Here is a 15,725-nt window from a genome sequence, read left to right as displayed (position 1 = left end):
TCTCCTGCTTTGAGCCGGAGCCCCGGTAACCTTTTACGTTGTCCGCAGCTAATTAGAAGAAGCTTACGATGTATTTACATCGATCTTTTACGTCACACAATCCAATGTTTTGACGTTAATTTGAGTCCTAACACTAAACCTGGTTTACCTAATTAGTGTTTTTTAATTTTATGCTAATTGAAATCGTACTCATAAAAACAATTAATTTTGCATAATGAATATAATGATGCCAGTATAGTTTAATTGTGTATTTATTTCATTTAAGTGTCATATCTCATGTTTCATCTCAAAAACAAAGACATTAACAGTTCTACGTGTATCCGTGTTATTCAGTATTAAAGTTAAAGTAAAACCACTTTTGTAGGAATTGAATGAAATAAAAGATGGATATATTTGTGTGTTGTATTTATTGGATCGTCTCGGTACCGCCGTACCATCGGGGTCGTGCGTGCAGTGGGTGGCATCGACATTTGTCACCGGTCACCAGAATCTACTAATTTTAGAATATACATACGAACAATTTTCCCATAACAAGCCACAATAAGTAAACTGTTGTGTAATATATGTGTTTTCTTTCACTATCTAAGAAAAATAAAAGAAAGTTAACCGTCTGTCTCCTGGCCCCATTCCAAAAAAGTTAGGGACAATAAAGTACAAAGCTCAACCAAATTCGGTGGAAATCAATAGTCATATGAATTATACATTGCGATTTTCTTTATATTTCATTAAAAATAAACGTTGTTATACTAAAAGCAACTAAGTACATATCTAACACATTTGTAAGGAACTAATAACTACAGTTTTTAAAAGATTGTAGAAATTAATTCTATCTTAAAAATATTTAATTGAATAAAATACTCGCTATAAACGAGTGTCGTATCCACGTTTTCCTACATCTAGATGTAAGGTAGAACTCGCGGTGGCCACTATCGCGGCAAGCATCGAGCACTATGCAAATGCTGTTTTTGCCAGCTACCAATTGAAGAGCGCAGTCGAAGGTGCATCTCCCAGTACTGGGTGGGCCAACATTCACTACGGGAATAACATGAAATTGTCAAGTGCATAACTGTTTATACAATGTTTCATTGTTATTGTTAGTGCTTACTTTACTGTGGGAAAAACATATTTACGTTTATTTCCCTAAGGTGTGAAAACCTGGCCACTGCGTTCTCATAAGCACGTTTTTAGAGTATTTATAATTTGCATTGTATTAAAATTAGGAATTATGCAACAGTCTATTTTCGTCGTTTACGGAAATGTACTAGAATGGCTTGACAAATCAATTACCCACTACTCGGTACGTAAACAAATAGTGTTCGGAGGTATTCCCCACGCTACGTTACGTTACTATAACAGGTAAGAAGTAAATTAAATACTTTAAGTACCTAGAGATTAATACCTAGAAATTTTATTAAATTACGTTGAGGAAGATGTTAATTTTATTAGTTTTATAATATCATCAGTCGAGTCTTATTTGTAGTTCGACGTTATTAATTAGGTTTATTAATAAATACTTTTATGTTTTATTAAATAAAAGCTTAAGGACCAAATAATTGATATTACGATTTACTTTTTTTCTGTATCCATAAGGTATTAAAAAATCCACAGAATGAGATATTAAAGCCAGTCTTCTTTACTCCTGATGACGCGTAACGATACGAGTATGTCGTCATATACCTACCGATACTTAATTGTAATTTATAAGTCCCTTGTTACGAATGCGATACAATGAATTATACAGAATGTCACCTCCCCACCCGTACACGCGTACACAATCGTTGTACTAATAAATGTCACTAATTGTATAGAGGCAGAACAGACAACTCCACCGAACAACAACTAGTTTACATATTATAATATTCAAAATTGCTCTCAACGACTGAGTCATCCTTCGTCGAGATTTTATATTCAATTTTGTTTAAGACCTCGTTCTGTTGTGGACTCAAATTAGATATCCATTTGAGGATAAAAAGGTGTAAGGAATTTCATTAAAGGACGTTATGAATTATGTTATCTACGAAAACAAGTGCCCACATCACACCACTAGCTATTCACATGTTAAAAAAAATATTTATAAGATTTGAAACATGCCATGACAGTATGAAAAAAAAAGCAAAAATTTAGTAAGTGGTTTATTTTATAAAAAGTGGAAAACAATCAAAATTGATATCAAATTCGTGTCCAACTGTCCATTCTTATGAAGATATCATTTATATCCAGTAAGAAAATACGATTATAAGATTGTGTTTTTCTCATAGCAGCACTGCACCTTAACACGATATTTTTTGCGTGCCGCGGCTCGGTGCGACACGACAATAAATTAGGTGCGTTGAAATGTTTGTGTTGTGGCTCCGCGGCCGCTGTCGGCGACACCGCGTGCGCATACATTAGCGCACAATACCGCGGGGGGCGCCCATTGTGTCCTCACACTTATACAACCCCAGCCCAGACCCCGCCACCCCCACTCGTCTCAGCACGCCTCTAATGAAGGATTCAACACCAGACCTGCAATTACACGATAAAAATCTATTTTTGTATCTCAAACATACTCGTAGCTTCGAAATTAAATAACAACTTTTGTGGGCATTTGAGCTCTGAATTCTGACGTCAAAAGCCTCTGACCATCATATTTCGTTCACTTCTGTCCGTCTAGTTTTATCCACTTTTGAGTGGGTACTTAGGCCACAAAGCTTTCTTTTCTGTTGCATCTATCTTACGTTTATATTTATATAATTTTTAGGAACGTTCCTTACCAGCAATGTCATCTAAAAGACAATTACTTCACCCCTCACCAACTACCCACAACCTATTCATACAATAACAACTGTAGGGGTTTTAGAGTTGCACACACTAATTTCGGGTCTTCGCGGGTTCCGTGCCGACTAATGACCGGATAATTGTACGGCAGGTGCGCAAGCGTTGAGGGCTGCACGCTAAGCGCACACGCCAAGCGCCAAACGCCTCCCGAAGCCTTTTCAACCTTTTTCAACGATAAAATTGTAAGAATAAACAGTTTGCTTTAAATTGAGATCCCGATCAAACAGATTTGAATAAATTAATGCTACGCTTCCGTTGTCGACGTCAAGCGCTCTTATTTGTTAATTTATGACGCTTGTCATATTATTACACAGCTAATTAGTAGTTATAAACATAAATCATTGTAACTCGTAACATTTTATTCTTGTTTTGTGTCATAGACTTTTAAAAGAAATAAATGAGTAACTCGGTTCACAGTAATTTTAACGACTTTTCATAGCCACTTGTAAAATTTTCATAGAAAATTCAAAGTTTTTGCATCTCATGATCTCGTGACGACAGAAGTCCTACAAGTTTTGGGTTCAGTGAAGATTGTTAGTTTTTGTACCTGTATGTTATTAACACAACAGCTGTTGGCGAAATTGATGAGCCTATTTTTTACACATTTCCTGTATTTAGTTAAAACGATCGTTAATAAAGAGTAAATAAAAGTAATTAAGCACTTATATACTCCACATTTTTATGAAACATATTTCAAATTATATCGAAAGGTCAAAGTCTATTGGCCTTGCTACAGAATATTGCTTTATTTCATAAAACCTTTAGTGCCTATGTATCGAGGAATGAAACCAATCATCAAATTACGTTCCTTCACAAATAAACTAAGTACGTTTGATTAGTTGTATTGAAAGATGCTAATAATTTATGTGATTTTATAAGAAAAAATATTTCTTTACAAAGTTGTATCAATATTACCGAATTATTGTCGAATTAATTATAATTTATTATGATTATGTTTTCGTAGAAATAACAGTTTCTATCTGCGTTAGCTTAGCAACGGCTGTTACGGCAAAAGAAATCGTTTTTTTTTCGGACCACCTGGTACGCCACCCGCGCCAGAGTCTTATACAAAAACTCAAAGAAAAAACATCATAATATTTGAATATTATTACAAAAAACAATTAAGGGTGCCGCACGTCACCTGTCGCGGGCACGAGATACACATTTGCATAGAGAAACCAATTTCTAAGGCTGCGACTTTGTAAACATGACTAGCGATTTATTTGTAAAAAAGCATCGTAAGCGTATTTGGCTCTATTGAATCATTTACACCACATCACGCCTCTTTCTTCCCCGAAAGGGTAGACAAGGGTGTGGTACGCCCACTCGGCACTAGTTACCTATATTTTAAGCACATTGTCCTAAATGAATCATTAAATACTATATGCATGAATACCCAATCTCTGATTTCATCTTGGTATTTTCTCTACGTCATTTTCTGTATGTATGACTATGACGAGTAGAGTGTAGACTGTGAATACCAATGACGGGAATACCTTTTTTAAATTCGGTCTTTTTTCTATTACATCGACCAAAAAAGCTTCTTCTGTACTTAGCGAATTTATAGCCTATCTATCTACTTACAAAGAATTGATCTCACAAACATCAAAACATTGAACAGTAGCAAACACTTCCTGACATTTAATATGGTCGCACCCTAAAACGTGAAACCAATTTGACGACACATTTTTTAAACAATATTCTTTATAAAAGACCTTTTGTTGTGCCCGAGACAGTTTGCGATACTATCTAACGTATATCTAACAGAATAAAAAATCCTTTGTTACATCACTTTCCATTTTATTTATATACAAATCTCTTTACTTAATGTTACGCTGTTTGAAACACATGCTGTCCATTCCCTATATTATAATATAACCCTGCTATCTCTAATAAACGTGAAAGAAACAGTGCTGAAAATTAACCTAACACAGTCCTGATCTGAGCTATGGACTACCTAGCGTGTTTACCGAGGCTCCGGCTCAAATGAGTAACAGGGTGTTTTTTAAGTAGAAGAGTCTGACACTCCCTCTCGCCTAGCCCAAGCCTGGAGAAGTCATTGGATGATGTTCATCCTTAAAAAAAAGTTGTATTAGATGAGTTTGGACTACTTTTTTGTGCTATATTTCTTTAACTTTTACTAAACTAATGCAATGATGAGGTATTAGAATGCGTCACATTCCGTGTGTAAATTCCCTAAAAACAATAGACAGTGAATCTATGATTATTCTGTACTAAATCGTAAATGACATTACGTTCATCATACTGGTTTTCCCAGGAGACAAAAGTTTGCAGTACAGTCACTTTTTACTATATCTATAGTACTACGACTGCAGATCGTTAAAATGCAATAAATAACACGTTGACGTCGGATCCAGATTTCGTACTCATTTTTCAAACAAAATATTTACTGAAAAATAAAGATGATGTCATAACTTCATTATACAATTTACGATTTCTACAAACAACTCCAATTCTAAAAAATATAAGCTCACAGGTCACAACACATTATCTTTTGGAAATCGTTATAATAAGAAAAACAAAAACAAAATTCCGAATCTCTTTTGGTAACAATCGTGTTTATGAATACTAAGACATGTCATTGTCTATTGAAAGCATCCAATCATCGAGTTGTCAGTGGTTAATGTAAACGGTCGCGTCTAGTCTATTGTGCCGGTAACAATTCCGTGTTATGGATGCCCCGGCGCTGACTAAACTCAGAACTAGATTAATTCATACTGTTTACCTGTGTGCCTCTATGTTTAGCATCGTAGAGAGTTTTCTTATTGTTTTGTTGTATAGAAAATAATATCACACTCGATTTTAACACTAGAAAATGGAACATTTCTAAGAAAATTTGGCTAAGTGCTGAAAACTTACGAAAAATCACTCGATGCTACTTTTTATTTAGCACCCAACACAATTTCTTTAGTGACTTATTAAGTAAACGATTATAGGGGGTATCTCAATAGTATTAAAGATTTATACATTACGAACAGTGTCCAGTGTAACCCGCCCTCTGTTGCATAACTTTCATAAAAAATAGTTTTCTTTAAGCTGCACTGTAACTGCCGCGCGCCGAGCATTCCGCGGTTTGCCGCTGAAAATGATGGTCTATATCGCGAAACGTCTTATGTTCAACATATTTCGTTAATCTAAAATATACTCTAAAGTAATAAAGCATGATTTCTAAATAGGTTGTGTAGTATTTGAATGGAAGTGCTATTAAGTGATATTTACGGATAAGCAGGTGCGGCGGCTGCTTTGAAATCCCTCATGACCGCTGATCTGTGCATTGATACAAATTGCCTCGTTATACATACTTGACCATTGGCTACCGACTATCGACACTCGAAAGCGTAAAAATTATTCTACGCCGCACTTCTTTAGGCCATTTAACTAAGTAAGGACCTATGTATGTTGAGTATTTTTAAATGGAAAATCTGCCAACTAATCCCTAAGTAATCCATAATGAACAGATGTCTAATACGATTTATATTATAGTGGATATAGTCAAGTAAATTAAAGTCTATTTATTTTGGTATGTCTTATAGGAACATAATTTGCCTTTTGTTTGACCGAATGCCATGTTCAGATGCTTTGATGTTTCCAGATTTACGGAATTTCTTAAACTTCTCTGTTTTTAAATGTCACAATTTATATGGACATATTATATGTCCAGTTTACAGGCTTCAAAAGGAAAGAATAACCAATCAGAGCTCGCCGTATGTGTCTGTCCATTAGTGTCTCAACCTTCTGAAGATTGGCTTATTTGTTCCCTAATCAAATAAAATATTAGATAATACATGTTATACATTAAAATATCATTCTGTTTAACTACAAACGTTTCTTATAATGTTGACACTACGTTGCTCGGAGCGACCGCAGGCAAACTTCGATATGAGTGCCTCATAATGATTTTTTACACCAATGACGACCTACCCTAAGGGGACAGTCTGCTAAATGAAGTTATATTTATCCTCTTAGTCACTACTTTATAGGAATTACAGACCTTTTCATAAAGAAAAAGTAGATGTCATTACTCCATCATTTTCGTGATTAAAGTTTTAAAGCTCTACCGAAGCAACGGTACAATAACATTTCTGTATAAATGCTCATTTCCTCTGATTGTAGCGCTGCACGCAGTTCTAGTTTATTTTTTACCATAAAGAACTAAATTAACTACCTAAATGAAGGTAATGTGGAATTATGGAAATTGCAAAAAATCAGCGTGAGCGCGTGTGCATTGTGCGCTCGGTAGCGATCCGCCCGGGGCGCTCGTGCCATTCGCGTTCCAATTTCGAATGCAAATTTTGTTTTTGGAAAACAGAACGATGGCGTTATGACCACTCATATTCATATCGTGCCAGGGTTTTGACCGGTTGCGTGTTGAGAACATTGCTCTTTGATGGAAGCGCACTCCCGGGCTTATCGTGCAAACTTCCCTTGTACGAATCTGGAAAAAACTTAAAGTTCCGTTTTCAAAGCAAGCTAGAAACTTGTTAACATATCTATGTATTAAATGAATAAATTACAGGCGCATGACATGAACGCCAGAAATAACTGCCAAATGCAGCCATCTATTGTTGATTCGGCCAAATAAGCGGAAAATTCCTTTAATTTCATTAGGAAACCGAGACGTGTTGCAAATAAAGTAGGCTAATGCCACCAGAATGATGCCCTATAGACGTCCTAAATGGAAATAAACTGCCTATAATATATTTGAACACAACTAGGCCAGGTCACGCACATACTCAACCCCTATTAACGATATTTAACTCGGGACTCATTTGTGATAACTCGTGCCCACTAACCTTTACTAAAGAATTAGGTATAATAATTATAATAGGTACTGGACTATAGAAATACCACTACTATCCTCACCACAGTAACAGCACGGTACAAATTCACTCACTCACACAAATATAAACTTGTGACGTAGTTACTACTCGAGGGGGAAAGAAATAACTTTTACTAAAGAATTAGATGAGTAGTACATATTATAATAGGTACTGTACTGTAGACATACCACTAAAATCCTCACTACAGTAACAGCACGGTACATATTCACTCACTCACACAAACATAAACTTGTGACGTAGTTACTACACTAGGAGGAAAGAAATAACCTTTACTAAAGAATTAGGTATAATTATAATAGGTACTGGACTGTAGAAATACCACCACTATCCTCACCACAGTAACAGCACGGTATAAATTCACTCACTCACACACAAATATAATCTTGTGACGTAGTTACTACACTAGGAGGAAAGAAAAATAAATGGAACAACGCACACCGAAATCCAGCTATTCAAAAACACAGCACACATTTTCAGCGATGTTTACAAGGCCGGTCACTCACACGTGCTATAATCATAGACAACATGCACTTTTGACTCACGACGATGCGCGGTGGACGTAACAGTGTGTAATAGGTATTAATGAATCACTACGTCAAGTGAATCACGGCATTCGAGGCGCCGAAACTGAGACATATCTGTTACTACACCGGAATTACTCTATCTCTGCAATACTTGTGATACAAAAGTAAATTATGATTCAATCACCCGAAACAATGATTTCGGAACGGTGCTCTGACTTCGATCAGTTCTAGGAAACTCAATTAATTTACGGTGAAGAACAGAGTAACGGGCCCTAGATACAGAATCGTTGAATCAGAACTGAAAATACGATATTAACTAACTGAATCATTGTAAAGCAATATTGTAATATTTAGATATTATTTCAATATGTCAATTTATCAACAAGATACTAAGTTGGCACCAAAATAGCAATGAGGTCAGGGCCACACTGATGAACTTATGAAGAATAACTAAAAATAAATGTTGTATCTCATCATTATTATGACTTAATCTTTACCCACATAACATTGTAGAAAGATAAAATCAGAAGATTGCAGTCAAATAAATGGCAGCAACGTAACACACTTCCATCATGATTCATGACCTGACCCTACAAAATTGTAGAACCGATTCCATCCAGTCCTCTCCGATTTAAATAACCCCAAATTTATTCAAGTAAGTAGCGTATACGTTTAAAATATTATGTATACGTTACAGCATTACCTACCTATACTTGAAATACCAAGTTATGGGATGACTTTAATAATTGACTGGACCAGATTGAATGAACGAAATTACGGATCGTTTACTTTCAAGTCCTTGTAATTGGTAACCGCTTCAACATCCACATTACATGCGTATACACAGTGTATCGATCATGGCTCGATGTGGAAGGCCCAATTTGTCTGTGCTACTAAATCATGGAACAAACGCGCCGCCCGATCTAAATCGATTTGTCCAAATTATGATACGGCGGCTGTATGAACGACGCGACGGTGGCTATTTCCCTGATAAGTACCTAATCCTCTTTAAATATTGGCCGTTTGTAGAACACCTGCTGGCTGCGCTTTTGCTAACCGCGTCCAGTCGAACTCAAGTTATCCCGTTCAAACACAGATGTTCGAGATCACCCTAATTTTTACTCTGCGACAAAATGTTAAGTATTGCAACTGAATTTCTATTGGACAGAAAATATTACACATTGATAAAAATGTTGCACAATATTAAGAAATACAATCTGGGATTTATACCTTACAATATCAAAACTTTCGTCATGAATAAAAAAAATAAGTAATTCCTTTCCGATTATAATTATTTTTTCTTCCAATAGGTAAATGAGTAAAAAATACTAAATATTTTAAATTATGAAAGACTGGATAACGTTGCACGTTTTTGACAATTTAACTTTTTAATCTGCCCGTTAAAAAGCGCAACGGATATTTTATTTTTGAGTGTGAATTAGGGACTACGATACACTATAAGAAGATTTAAAAACCGATGTTGTAGGTAGCAGCCGGGATGACTGGCTGTTTTGAGTAGATTTACAAATTTTTGATAACACAACAGCCGCGGTCATGGGTGGCTCACCATATGGTTGGGGTCGTTAAGTAATATGACGGGAAATCTACTTGGAAGCGTTGAACTCGGGAACCTTGTTTAATGTAAAATTGATGTACTTTTTAATGATACTCCATAGTCCATATAAAATTTGCTCTTAAATTAACAGTATAAGAGTAAACCACTCAACAGACAGGTAATAATAAAGTAAACAATGTAATTGCTCAACGACCTTAAGTATGAATTGTTTTATACGCTTGTAATTTTATTATTATACATTACTAAAGTATTAATAAAATCCCCACCCTCACACTGGCTGAAAAAGCTTCATTTAATGAAAGCGACTCTTTAATGTGATTTTAACATTGTACTTAAGTAAATATAAAATTGGCCGCAATAAAGAAAACAAAAGGTCACCGATATGACATGCGCAATAAGTACCTACATGCAATGCATAGGCGGACTTAATGCCGTACACATTAACGTAGGACGGCATTATAAAGATACCAATTTGATATCAGTCACTTTACACCTTGCAAGTTGATATAATGTTTATTTTATTCTAACATACATATATCAACACATTAGTTTTTCAACAAATAAAATAGGTATAATCTATTGCTTATTAGCAAGCAAAAACTTTATCAAAGGTGCCGCTCAGCGCCAAATGGTCCATTATAATGACCCTCGATTTGTGTCGGCGGCATCTTGCGAATAAATATTGGGCAAATTAGCAGATCCCTCTGCTGGTGACGTAGTGACGACTGCCGTCCACCTGTCATTGTTGTACGTATCGGCAACAGTCCATGTGTTGACGTATCGGGACCGTACAGTTTCAGTCAGAGCCAATGAGCGTGAAATGTCATTATGTCGAGTCTCGTCTCGGGTCAAACCATCTGCTCAGTTCTTTTTTTTATTAAAAGGTATGTTGATACATATCTGAAGTTGTGACGTAAATATTGCTAATTATTATTTTTATTTAAATAAAAAGCTGGGTTTCGGTACCAACCAAAAATATTTATGTATTGTATAGGAATAGGTACTAGCATAACATTTTGGTACCTATTAATTACCAAGCTTCCTTCTTATAATTAGGTGGATATAGGTATTCGAATTTCAATTTACCACACCACGGCCATTACTAAAATATTTTTTTTATTGAACGTTTCTGTTTGTTTTTTTACCTACTACTACGAATAGTGCCAGTAATATTCCAAAAACAATTTTAAAAAGAAAGTAATTACTTAATATTTTCTTCAATAGAAAGAAACACAGCTGAAAAGGATTAGACTGCAGTAACACCATAAATGGAATAGATAAAATATTTTAGCATTTGGTCAACAGGTGTGCAAGTATCATTAACAAAATAAAGACCAGCCTTTGTTCTAGTCTGGGCTGCCGTAGTCACCTTGCACATGGTATATTTTTTATGTACCTATAAAAAATAAAAATCAACCATAGAATATATCCCAAAAGAACTTAAATAGGTAGAGGTATATAGCTATTCAGTGAGTAGATAATTCCCATAAGAGAATATCTGACTTACCTACCTACTACCTAACTAGGTACTTCGCGCAACAGCTTTTTACCCGACTGCGCCAGAAGGAGGGTTATGTTTTTCGAGAAAATGTATGTATGTATAATTGTTTCTGCAGCCTAAACGGGTTGATGGATTTTGACCTGAGAGGTGTCGTTAGATTCGTATTTACTGTGAGAGTGACACTGGATATATCAAAATAATAAAAAAAACAAAATGGCGGATTTTTGGCACCAAATTCGAATATTGCTTACTTTCTAGCCTGAACGACTAGATGAATTTCAGCTTGAGAGGTGTCGTTAGATTCGTATTTACTGTGAGAGTGACACTGGATATATCAAAAAAATTAAAAAATAAAATTGGGGATTTTTGCCGCCAAATTCGAATATTACTCACTCTCTAGCCTGAACGACTCGACGGATTTCAGCTTGATTGTTTGATTCGTATTTACTGTGAGAGTGACACTAGATACATATAATTATCAAAATAATAAAACTAAACTAAAAGAAAATAAAATAAAAAAAATATTACCTTTTTTTAACTAAAAAAGCGTACGCGTGTATAATATTTAATTAAATGTGTCTTTTATATTACCATCTCAAAATAAAACTATAATTACTTACTTTTTTAATCTCTATAAATACTTTATTTAAATTATTTTAATAAGATAAATTTCAGTTTGATAAATGTTCAAAATAACTAAGTAGATACTAGCTACATGTGTATGTTATTCCTAAAATTCCTAAACAATAATATAAAAAAAGAAGGTACTACTTCATTCGGAAATAAAATATGGAACCACCCTTTTTGGATCACAACAATGCAGGACTTACCTAGCCGACACTCACAAACCGCAAAAAAAATCACCCGTGCATTCGACAACCGGACGAAAACGAAACGCAAGTACGGAACGAAATTACGAAACGTCAGTCTGCAAGGAGCGCTGTTGAGAGTAGTTCGTGTCGCTCCGCGCTCTCAGCACAGCTGATTCCACACGCGTCTTTTAAACGCTTACGAAAACTTTACAAAATAAACAATTATCTACCTCACGCATATAAACCCAGTGACTTTTAGTGACGTGATTGCATTTTTTAATTTATTCTTAGCAAGAAAATCATTATTGTTTTGCAAAAAGGAGTACAAACTTCAGGAAAATGATGGGTAAGTCCGCAGAATCGTATGGTTTGTTTATTATGTTTTAATATTAAACTTAATTAAAGTTTGTTTTTGTTATTATTACGTCTACATAAATTAATGTTGCACAGATTAGTTTTAAATAATTTTAGGTTATGTTTACCAAAGCCGATGAATAAACTTGAATCGCATTTCTATGCTTTTTGAAGTTAATGCGATACATTTGAAATAATTTTGTTAAGTATAATTATTAATTGATTTAATAATTATAATATTATATTATTACAAATGTATTCAAAAAGGTTATTTTTTTAAATGATGTCAATTTGGATACAACGACAAATAAGTTTTGATCCTTTTGTTTTTCTTTTTATTTTCAATCAAAAAGTTCTACTTTCTATGAAAATTCAAGTGCGTGCATACAAATATAAACGAATTATACACAATATTTATTTAAAATTAAATTGACAATTGAAAACGCAAATTGGGAGTAAAAAGTAACTACCTACCTACGTTTTTCTAAACTTTTAAATTGTTAAGAGTGAAATAAAACTACGCACTGCACGATGGCAAATATTTTATTTACACTTCGTGAGTGTCTTAAAAAATATCGAAAAAACTTATAAATTGTTCCTTTTGTTTGAGATTTTTATTAATACGAATTATCTATTATTTGATAGGTAAAATACAAATAAATTTGGCAGTGAACAACGTAGGTAGTGGTCTGCCAACCTACGCATAGTGGGCGCGACTTGGGCTATAAAACTGTTTCGATTAACATCATATTTTTAATTAATACTATTTCATTTCTTCATCATAAAAATAAATGACAACCTTCTATGCCATGCTGTAATAATAAACATACATCTAATGAATGTACAAAATTCATTAATAAATAATGAAACATGACAGGATAGCTATACCTACTTATAATAAATGGTTATCATGAAGATTTCCAAAAATGTTTACTAGTCACATGATATGGAATTATTAGGATGTCCCTATTGTATTTTATTATTTTATAACATTTTTTTTTTGGAAAATTAACAATTTAAATCTGTGTAGTAAGTGCACGAATTTAGGAACCTATCCCTTTTTTCCGGACACTTAAATATTTTTTATATTTAAGTATATTTTTATAGTAGTTTCAAGTACATGATGTCATTTCAAGTAAATTTCAAATGTAGGTTAAATTATTATTTTAGAATAATTATATAGGTATGCATAATATCAAAAACGTATTTGCTAAAAACGTTCAAGCTGTTTGAATGCAAGTAAATTTAAATAATAAATGCATGTGTTTAAATCATGAATTAATATAATGTACATGTAAATCTACAAAATGTTATGAAAAATTGGATCAAGTAATGTTGCTAACACATTGATCGATGTTGCTATAGTTATGTACAGTATACTACATCACACTCTTCTGACTCATTGTCAGTTCGATTTCATCATTTAATTTACATAGTTGAATTACCAGATTTGCATGATGGGTGATAGATTATTATGATTAAATAATTTTCTTTGTGCCATAAATGCCATAGTACAGGGCATGTCTACTATAACCCTTTATATTAGTTAAAATTATTTTATGTATGATTTATTAAATAAATCATATTTTTAATATTTATTTACGAGTCACCATTAAAACCTAAGAATGTTGCTTATTTACTGTTATTGAATTATTGAATGAATATCATTGTCTAATTAGGTAATAGACGTATATAAATTCAATGATAGTATAATTAAAATGCCAAAGAGTAGGTTAGCAGCAATAACATGTACGAACATGTTACGACCAGAAGAAGTGCGTCGCATCGTATTTTCAAGGGCACAAATTGATACATAAATATTTTAGATATATCATGTATATTTTTCTATGACGTTGTATTTTACTGTCTTGTATTTTAATGAGAATTAATAAATCAATCAATCTATTCAAACCCCAACAAAATATTGAAAGCCCTGTAGTGGCCGGCCGCCGGCACCGGAAGTTCCGACAGGAAATCGCGGGTACGCGCACCGAGGTGGGCATGGTGCCAGTCACCGCTAGAACCAACTTACGTTACCCCACATTTTCAAAAATCTACAATTTAAGCATACATGGGCAAAGTATAATATAGGCAGGCAAACAATTTCAATTAAAAGTACTTCCTTCTTAATCTAATTAATGTGTTTTTGCAGTCGAATTTCGCAATGTGGATTTATTACCCTTCCCACTTGCAAAACGAATAGCATACTTTCACAGCTTCGTAATAATGGAAAGAGACTACAAGAGATTAGAACATAATGGTGCGGAGGTGGGTGCGTGGGAACGCTCCCAGAGTTCACGTGCCGGGCACATCGCTCTAACACACCAAATCTTATATGAATATGCTAGATTTACATAAAAAGCCACATCACAATGATGAATCCGCAATAAAGAAATCATTATTTTTCTATGCTAACACAATGAACCAAGTCAATCAAAAATTCAAGATCTTACCTAGTGATATGAAGCAATTTAGTCTGAATATTATAGTATAGATACTCTACTATTATGCTTAAAATTGTATCATACAAATCGGAACATCAAATTATACTTAAACATTTGTAATTATGATGTTAGAGAAAAATTATGCAATTATATGAAGTAAATTATAGCACGACTTGTATCTATTTATATTATATTTAGATATTATGTAAATATCATTGCATCATTTTATTCATTAGTGACTACCTGTACTTGTTAGGGAAATACTCAAACAGAAATTTGCGAGAAAATAATCTTTAATTGTCAACGAACGACGCAAATTATAACTATCAATATTTATAAGCATCAAATGAATAATACAAGTGAATGAACTATGACTAGAAAATCAATTATAGTTCCATTCATAAAGGCTAAATAATTTTATACAGCGTAGGTGTTCATAAGTCACCGTCTAATAAATCTATAACACAGTCAAGTTTTAATTGGTATATTTGTTATGGATTTGGATTGTTTAAATAGCAATATGTCACGTTAAACATAAATGGGTGAATTTAAATTAGAAAACTTATTTTACCACCATTTGTTTGCGTTTAAATCTTGTAATAATTAATGGATGTATGTATGGTAATGTGGGTTATTGAAATGATTGTTGCGTCGCGTAGGCTCGTGCGCTCATTTGACTGGCAACGGCAATAGGTGCCTAGTTAGTGGTTCCGGATACGGATCGGACGTGTCGGATGTCGGCGTGAGTCACGCGGCGCCCACGCCGCCGCGTCGCTCCGCCATAGCCAGTGCGCCCACTGGCGCCCAGGTTGCACCGCAAAACTACAACATCAAC

General features: G+C 34.2%; 1 protein-coding gene across 2 annotated transcripts in view; it reads left to right on the top strand.

The window, feature by feature from the left end:
- LOC118264074 (rhomboid-related protein 3) overlaps positions 1–15,725 on the top strand; it is a 76,179-nt gene that overhangs the window by 54,375 nt on the left and 6,079 nt on the right. The window contains exon 1 of one of the 2 annotated variants that reach the window (XM_035576422.2): positions 12,087–12,438. The exons of the other annotated variant lie outside the window; for it this stretch is intronic. The gene's annotated coding sequence lies outside the window, so the exon portion shown is untranslated. Of the gene's footprint in view, positions 1–12,086; positions 12,439–15,725 lie in introns of those variants that run through there. 2 annotated transcript variants of the gene reach the window in all.

This window comes from Spodoptera frugiperda, chromosome 26, assembly GCF_023101765.2.
Source record: "Spodoptera frugiperda isolate SF20-4 chromosome 26, AGI-APGP_CSIRO_Sfru_2.0, whole genome shotgun sequence".
Taxonomy (NCBI): domain Eukaryota; kingdom Metazoa; phylum Arthropoda; class Insecta; order Lepidoptera; family Noctuidae; genus Spodoptera; species Spodoptera frugiperda.
The sequence above is the reverse complement of the archived record's forward strand: the minus strand, read 5'-3'. Positions and strand labels throughout refer to the sequence as shown.